Genomic DNA, 9,377 nt, shown 5'->3' with positions numbered 1-9,377 from the left:
CTTCTGATTACTATAGGGTGTCCCAAACGTTGCCACCATAGATACTACATACAGAAACTGGGAAATTTTAGCTTAATGTACCTTTATTTACAAAATATTAGTTATAAAATTTTATAAAATATTTATGTTTTGGTATATCAATTTTAAAATATAAAAATAAGTAATATAATGTGATATAAAATATACTATGAGTTTGTTAATTTCCTATATGTAGTGACCTTTGGGACATCCTGTACTTCTCCAAACCAGCCTTCTTCTAGTTTTTTTTTTTTTTTTTAATGTCAGTAAATACCAATTTTATCCTTCTAGTTATTCAGGTAAAAATCCTTGATTCCTGTCTTTCTCTCTTACCTCACACCCAATCTGTCAGTAAATCATCTCTGCTCTGAATTCATTGACTATACAGATTCTCATCAGTTCTCACCACATATGTCCCCGTTGCCATGGTCTGAGCTATCATCCTTTTCCACCTCATTTATGGCAGTTATCCTCCTAACTGCTTTACCCTTTTCTCCTTTGGTCAATATTAACATAGCAGAAAGAATTAAACATTTTGAATATAAGTCATATATAATGCCATTCTTCAGTTCAGAATCCTTCAGTGACTTTTCCATTTCACTTAAAGAAAAACCCAAAGTTGTTAGAGTGACTCATAAAATACTTGACACACGGGTCTGTCTCTGACCCCCCTCTCTTCTTACTTTCCCTCTAACCCAGATCATACAGCTACTTCTTTAGGCACACTAGCCTCTTTGTGTTTTTTAAGTTTGCCTAGAACATTCCCACCCAGGCATTTGCTGTTCCCTCTGCCTAGAAACCCTCTTCTCTATGATATCATCACGGCTTACCTTGCTTCTTTTACATCTTGACTCTAATCTCCTCAATCTTTGTGAGGTCTCTACTAATATACCCTTATTTAAAATGTTAACCTCCCTATAAACTTCATATTTCCCATTCCTATTCTATTATTTCATAGTGCTTATTACCGTCTAATATACTATAAAATTAATTAATGATAGATACTTTAGTTTATTATTTGTGACCTCTCCCCATAGTGAATAAAACTCTGTGAGGTTAGCGATTTTTCTGTTTTGTTCACTGATATATCAGAAGTCTGGTGCATAGTCATCCTTCATTAAACATTAATTTCACAAATGTGTATAAAGATCACACTAAAAGAACATTATTTTGAATGAGATTCAGATCAAAGGGCTCACTATGGGGCTATGAGAATTAGAGCTAGTTAGATGGTATATGACCCATTTTCAGATTGTAGAATGGTCTGATGATGATATGGGCTAGGAAATAATATGAAATAATACAGTTTATCTTAAAAAATAATTTGAGAAGAGACACTGAGAATCCTTTAGTGCTCAGATAACTAGATATTGAGGAAGGAATTTATATTCACTGAGTTCTTGCCTGTTTATTGATCCATATGTTTTTGCTTGATCATTCTGAGCTCATTAAGAACTCACTTTAGGGCAGCACCTGTGGCTCAAGGAGTAGGGTGCTGGCCCCATATACCAGAGGTGGTGGGTTCAAACCTGGCCCTGGCCAAAAACAAAACAAAACAAACAAACAAAACAAAACACTTGCTTTAAAAATCTTTACTAATAAAGCATATCTTACAGAAGAAATATATTTGGAAATTAATGTTGTCCCAGATAAAATTTATAAGCAGTTAAAAGAACTCATGCTTAAAGCAATAAAAAGGATCAAAACAGGAAATTTAAAAGTATAAAATACCAGGGTGGCACCTGTGGTTCAAAAGGGTAGGGCGCTGGCCCCATATGCTGGAGGTGGCGGGTTCAAACCCAGCCCCGGGAAAAAAAAAAAAAAAAGTATAAAATACCACATAAAATAGAAATTATTAAAATGTAATAACAAAATACATTGAACATAGATAGTGAGAAAGCATCAGGTTTAAAGTACAAATATATTAGAAGGAGGAATAAAGAAAATTAAGGGAAACTATGGAAATAAACTTACATGAAAGTACACGTTCAGTATCCTTACTCTGAGAATATGAAATCTAGTACTCATTTTCATGAGTCCCAATGTGACACTCAAAGGAAATGCTCGTTGAATGTTGGATTTTCAGGTAAAGGGTCCTTAATCTATACAAGAAAAAATCTACATCATCAGAACTCTTACAAATAATATTTTTTTCAACTCATAAAGCTAGAGAAAATTTGGCTCATTAATTCAGTGCTCAGGGTCCTTTTGTCTCTTCCTGAAACTTTGTCCAACCCTCATTGGACAATACCCTCTGGTTGTAATCAAATCCCTAGTGAACCATCAGCCCACCTTATTTCAAAATGTAAGGGTTAATGGTTCTATCCCTTTCCCTAAGTCATTTCTCCTCAATTTTACTTTTTACTATACTAGAAACTTGATTATTTTTATAGCGTAATGTTTTAGTGAAGTGCTTTGAGGAGGATTAAAATATAAATTGTATCACTTCTTACTTTTAAATATAAAGTTTTGGGAGCCCATAATAGCCAGGGTGCGATAACTCCTACAAAAATCAATCCTAAATCTAGTAGCTTTTATTTCTAGCTTGTATCATAATCCAGTGAGGATCACTGGGAGGTAAGAGGAAAGTCTCCTCTACACAGTCATTCAGGGAATCTAATCTTCTTCCATCATATGGTTTTTGTTCTGTTTTCTTTTTTAATGGTCCTTAGAGCATTCCATTGGATATTTTTGTATCTGTCCAGCAGGCAAGTAAAGAGAGGGAATAAGGAGGTTTTAGGAACCAGACTTGGGAGTGTGGAATATCACTTCTACTCATATTTTGTTGGCTTCAGCTCAATCAGAGGCTCTTCCTAAGCAGAGGGAGCTAGAAAATGCTTTCTTTCTGTGTCCATAGAATAAAAGAAAATGGGTGTGTCGAATGATTAGCACAATTACTGTTACAGTGTCAGATGCATCTTTTTTCCATTTGTGTACTGAAAATATTTAATGCAATGAAATAACATAAATTTTGTAAAAATAACTTTATTGGTTTAATTTGCTGTTTTTACATTAGTGATCCAAAGGAGTCCTAGATATTTTATAGATTTGTTTTGAGTGCTCCTGACCATACATATTCATTTGTCTAGGTTTTTGAAGATGTTAAGTATTAACATTAGAAAATACTCCTCATGGGAGGGAGGAGGGAGATTCCATGATCACTAAGGTGGTTTTCCCAGGATGAGACTTAGCCATTGAACTCCAGATGTGCCCAGGATGAGACTTAGCCATTGAACTCCAGATGTGCTGACTCCTGTAATTTCTTCAAATGTGGGAAACTTGACTGTGTAATTTGTGGTAGTGGGGGACTGAATTTGTGCTCTCCTCTAAAAAAAAAATGAAAAATGAAAATGCTTCTCTTTTCCAGCTATTATTTTGTAAGTGTAAACCTTCATTAGTTTTCTGTGATTTCAGAGAATGTTATGATTAGTTTCTGCATTGTGCTCTGTGATCTGGCAACCCTCACAGGTGTTCTACCAACCTCAGTAGATGATTATTACTCACAGTCATCTCATTATATTTGAGAGGATTCACAGTTTCATTGTAACATTCTTATTTCACCAGCATGTATAGATGAAAGCATGTCAGTAATATATTTAATATTTATTTGTACAAAAGGGCAAAGGACTTATATTAAAGAACTTTATTCTAAAGTTCTCCTTTGATTCAGTCAGTCCTGTGCTTAAAAATTGTCATTGGTTTCCTTTTTTCAAAGTAAAGTCCAGAGTCAATGTAGCTTTTAAAGCAGGGGCTTCTCTTGCCTGTACATCCTTATCTCCTACTTATTCATCTCATGCCTTTAAACTAGACTTTATTTATTTTTTTCTTCTGAGACAGGGTCTTGCTCTGTTATCCAAGCTGAAGTATAATGGTGCAATCATAGCTCACACAGCTTTTAACTCCTAGGCTCAAGGGATCCCCCTGTATCAACCTCATGAGTAACTAGCACTACACGCATGCACTGTCATGCCCAGCTAATTTTTAATTTTTTGTAGAGACAGGTTCTTGCAGTGTTGACTAGGCTGGTCTCAAATTCCTGGCCTTAAGTGATCCTCCCTCCTCAGCCTCCCAAAGAGCTAGGATTACAGGTGTGAGCCACCACACCTGGCCTATACTTTCATTTTTCAGGTGGGGAGAAAACTTTGCCTCTGATGTGTCATTTATCCAGAATGTTCTGTCCTAAAAAATAAACTTATTTACTTTAAAGCCCAAGTGGAACTTTCCTTCATCTGTAAAAATTTCTCTGGTCTTCCGGTTAATCTATGTTAATCCTCTGTGTTCCTCTAGTGAATTGAGTACTATCTCCCTTATAGCATCAGTTACGTATTGTTCTGCCCAATAGTTTTCATATCTATGAATGAGTAGTCTCCACCTCATAGAATTCCTTTAAGTTGATTTTAACTAAATTTAAAAAATTGTACTTTCTGCCATTAATTAACAAAAAACACTAATCTAAGAGTTGGGGGTCTTAGAAATTTTCCATCATTTTAGTTAAGGAAGCCCATAGAGCTTACCTAAGCTGGATATCTTGAAAGAAAATACACATTTTCTTCTTCTTTTTTTTTTAAAACTTTGCTGTGTATTTTATATTAGCTTACACTAGCATATATATTTAGCAACTATTAGGAATTGCTTAGTTCGATGATTTTTGTGAAATGGTACAACTTTTAAAAATGACTTTCTTTCTAATTTAACCAAACTAAGACCTGTCTTGAGAGCTATCTTCCTATTTTACTGAACGATAAGTATTTTAACTGCTTTGAACTAAATGGAAGTCTCAGATTCTTGTTTTCATTTCTTTCTTCATGCTTTATTTTCCCCAGCCAAAATAATCAGACTATAGCACATTATAAAGCCAAATATAACACATTGTATTTTATTTATGTATGTATATAATTGTGGTTTATTTATTCTCAAATGAAGTGTTGTCATTGTAGACATGTTAGATGATAACTTATTCAAGTTGTTTATTCTGTCTCTTTTGTTGTGTTGATGAGAGAACCCAGCCATACCTAACATGGGGACCTTACTCAGAGTCATAGCTCAGGGAGTACAGCCTATCCCAAGAGTGGAGGCCTGATTCTGGCAGATGGAATTAAGATGGCTGTGCTTTAAGCCTCTGCTAAGAATTTCTCATGACCTTCCCACAATGGCAGCCTCCTGGCTGCCGAGACCTTGGCACGGCTGCCTCACCAGCCACCAAACCTATGGCAAGTTCACTCCAATTGGCATTCAAATCTGGTTGCTGTATACTGTTTAAGTCCACTTACTCTTCCAAGCTTTCCACTCAAAGCACAGCTTCTCTTGACAACTGAAAACTCAGGAAAGATTTCCTCCCATCCCAGACCTCTGCAGAAGGCCAGCCAAGTCACAATCACTTGCCCCATAGGAACTGGAGGCAGGGGGCACTGTGACACCTGCCCCTGAAGGATTCTTATGAGCTTTAAGGTCCCAAACTGGCAGAGTCTGAATACTGAGGAAACAATCAGGTGATCACTGAAGGTAACTAAGTTTGGAATAAGGACCATACAGGTCGCTGGCTGTGTTCTGTCTCCTAAAAAACCACAGTGCCACCTGTTGTCCTGGTGACACATTGCAATATACTGTCATCAAGAGCAAGGAGGCAGTAAGAAGGAAAAAGGAGGACAATGACATGAATGAGAACAAAGAGCATGTGAGGAGGAACCAACAGGAAAATTCAGGCAACAGGAACAACCAAAACAGAAGAATTCCCCCATGGGACCATGAGGCAGCTACTGCAGAAGACTCTACCTGTAAAGAATTAATGGACTTGACAGAAAGGGAATTTAAAATGTGGATGATAAAGACAATAAAAGAAATGGACAGGAAAATGGAAAGACAGAACCAAAACTTGGACAAGAGATATGTAGAATATATAAAGGATATGGTGGAGCTTAAGGAAGTGAAGGAGACAGTCAGGGAATGTAAAGCAGCAGTAGAAAGTATCAAAAATAGGTTACACTATGGAGAAGAAAGAACCTTAGAGCTAGAGGATTTAAAGAGGCAGAAAAGAAGAGAGAGAAAACAGAACAGGTGCTCAGAGAACTATAAGACTCCATGAAGCATTCACACATACGAATAATAGTGATTCCTGAAGGGCAAGAAGGTTATCCTACAAGAATGGAAGCCTTACTGGAGACTATCATAAATGAAAACTTCTCAAGTTTTACTACAGACCCTGACACATTATTTTCAGATGGATATTGAGCCCTAGATCAACTCAACTGAAACAGAGCCTCTCAAAGACACATTGTAATGAACCCGTCCAAAGTCAAGATGAAAGAAAAAATTCTGCAATCAGCTAGGAGTAAGTGCCAACTGACCCACAGAGGCAGAGCCATTAGGATGACAGCAGACTTTTCAACTGAAATTTTTACTGAAACCTTCCAAGCCAGAAGAGCATAGTCATCCACTTTCAACATTCTTGAAACAATTTTCAGCCCAGAATTCTATATTCTGCTAAAATAAGCTCCAGTATTGATGGAGAAATGAAATCTTTTGTGGATATACAAGCACCAAGGAAATTCACCAAAACAAGACCAGCTCTGCAGGAAATACTTGGACCTAGTCTCAACATTCACCATCAGAATGGGAATGGGAATGGGAACAGCAAAGGAAATACCCAGAAGCCAAAGGTCAAAACTTAGCTTCTACAGTGGCACAAAAGATAAAACTACACAATGGACTTTCATAAAATAAGATGAATAGAACTCCACCACACTCAGTAAATGTCAATGGACTGAGTTCACCACAGAAGAGGCACAGCCTGGCTGATTGGATTAAAAAAAAAAAAGCAGAAGCCATCCATATGCTTTCTCCAGCAGACACACCTATCCTTGAAGGACAAATCAAGACTCAGGGGTAAGGGATGGAAAACAGTATTTCAAGCATATGGAAATCAGAAGAAATGAAGGGTTGCAATCTTATTTTCAGATACAAGCAGATTTAAAGTAACTAAACTTAAGCAAGACAAAGATGGACACTTTATACTGGTCAAAAGACTAATACAACAAGAAGATATTTCAATTTTAAATATTTATGCACCCAACTTAAATGCTCCCATATTTGTGAAAAAGACCTTAATGGGTTTGAGCAATATGATATCCCTTAACACTATGATAGCCGGGGACTTTAACAACCCTCTGACAGAACTGGACTGTCTATTTAGATCCTCTAAACAGAAACTAAACAAAGATAAAAAGGACTTAAATGTGACCCTAGAATAAATGAGATTAATAGACATGTACAGAACATACCATTCCAAACCTAAGGAATATACATTTTTCTTGTCAGCCCATGGTACATACTCCAAAATGGACACATCCCAGGATACAAATAAAACCTCAGCAAAATTAAAAGAATAGAAATTATACCTTGTATTTTTTCACACCACAGGGCATTAAAGGTAGGACTCAACTCCAACAAAAACATTCATCCTCACATCCTTATGTTAAAGTCCTCAAACATAACAATAATGAAGACACAAGTTATCAAACCTGTGAGATACAGCAAAAGCAGTCTTAAGAAGGAAATTTATCACATTAGATGCCTACATTCAAAAAGCAGAGAGAGAGTGCATCAACAAACTCATGAATAACCTCATGGAATTGGAAAAAGAAGAACAATCTAATCCCAAATCCAGCATCAGAAAGAAATAACCACAATTAAATCAGAGATTAATGAAATTGAAAATGAAAGAATCATTCAGAAAATTAATGGAACAAAAAGTTGGTTTTCCAAAAACATAAATGAAATTGATAAACCTTTGGCCAGACTAACTAGAAACAGAAAAGTAAAATCTCTAATAACCTCAATCAGAATTGTTGAGAAAAGGGAAATGACAACAGATGCCACAGAGATATAAGGGATCATCTCTGAATACTATAAGAAACTTGCCAGAAATTTGACAATTGGAGGAAATGGATCAATACCTGGAATCACACCTTCTCTTTAGACTTGATCAAGAAGAAGTAGATCTCTTGAATAGTCCAGTTTCAAGAACGGAGATAGAAGAAACGATAAAAAAACTCCCAACAACAAAAAGCCATGGTTCAGCTTCACCAAAATTCTATCAAACCTTCAAAGAAGAGCTTATAGCCATACTGCAGAAATTATTCTACAAAATTGTGAAAGAAGGAATCTTCCCCAGTATGTTCCATGAAACAAACATCACCGTGATACCAAAACCAGGAAAAGACCCAAGTAAAAAGGAGAATTTCAGGCCAATTTCACTAATGAATATAGATGCAAAAATTCTCAATAAAATCCTAGCCAATACATTACAGTTACACATTAAAAAAGTCCTTCATCACAATCAAGTAGGTTTCATCCCAGGAATGCAAGGCTGGTTTAACATATACAGGTCCCTAAATGCAATTCACCATATCAACAGAAGCAAAAACAAAGAGCAGATGATCCTCTCAATAGATGCAGAAAAAGCATTTGATAAAATTGAGCATCCTTTTCTAAATAGAACACTTAAGAATTTAGGCATGGAGGTGGCACATTTCTTAATCTGATTGAAGCCATCTATGACAAACCCACAGCTAATATTATACAGAATGGAGTAAAACTGAAAGCTTTTCTACTTAGAACTAGAACCAGACAAGATTGTCCTCTGTTGCCACTACTGTTCAACATAGTGTTGGAAGTTCTAGCCATTATAATCAAGCAAGGGAAGGAAATAAAGGGCATCCAGATGGGTTCAGAGGAAGTCAAACTCTTGCTCTTTGCCGATGATATGATCTTATAGTTAGAGAACCCCAAAGACCAGAGAACCACAAGACTCCTGGAAGTGATCCAAAAATATAGCAATATCTCAGGATATAAAACCAATGTCCACAAATCAGTAACTTTTGTATATGCCAGTAACAGCCAAGATGAGACATTAATCAAGGACACAATTCCCTTCACAGTAGCTTCCAAAAAAATGAAGTACCTAGGAATATACATAGTAAAAGAGGTGAAGGACCTCTACAAAGAAAATTATGAAACCCTAAGAAAAGAAACAGCAGAAGATACTAACAAATGGAAGAATAGACTATGCTCATGGCTGGGAAGAACCAACATTGTGAAAATGTCTATACTACCCAAGCCAATTTACAGATTCAATGCAATCCCCATTAAAATACCATCATCATACCTTCAAGATTTGGAAAAAATAATTTTTTGTTTTGTATGAAACCAGAAGAAACCCCATATATCCAAGGCAATACTTAGTAATAAAAACAAAGCCAGGGATATCACCCTACCAGACTTTCAGCTATACTGCAAGGCCATAGGGATCAAAACAACATGTTATTGGCACAAAAATAGAGACACTGACATTTGGAACTAAA

The 9,377-nt window shown here is 36.2% G+C and overlaps 1 pseudogene; it reads left to right on the top strand.

Annotated features, from left to right (window-relative positions):
* Positions 1-3,157: 3,157 nt before the first annotated feature.
* On the top strand, positions 3,158-3,347 carry LOC111726544 (annotated as a pseudogene).
* The last annotated feature ends 6,030 nt before the right edge of the window (positions 3,348-9,377 follow it).

Source organism: Otolemur garnettii, unplaced genomic scaffold (assembly GCF_000181295.1).
Source record: "Otolemur garnettii isolate 467f Iridium unplaced genomic scaffold, OtoGar3 scaffold00070, whole genome shotgun sequence".
NCBI lineage: Eukaryota > Metazoa > Chordata > Mammalia > Primates > Galagidae > Otolemur > Otolemur garnettii.
This window is presented reverse-complemented; position numbering and strand designations above follow the sequence as displayed.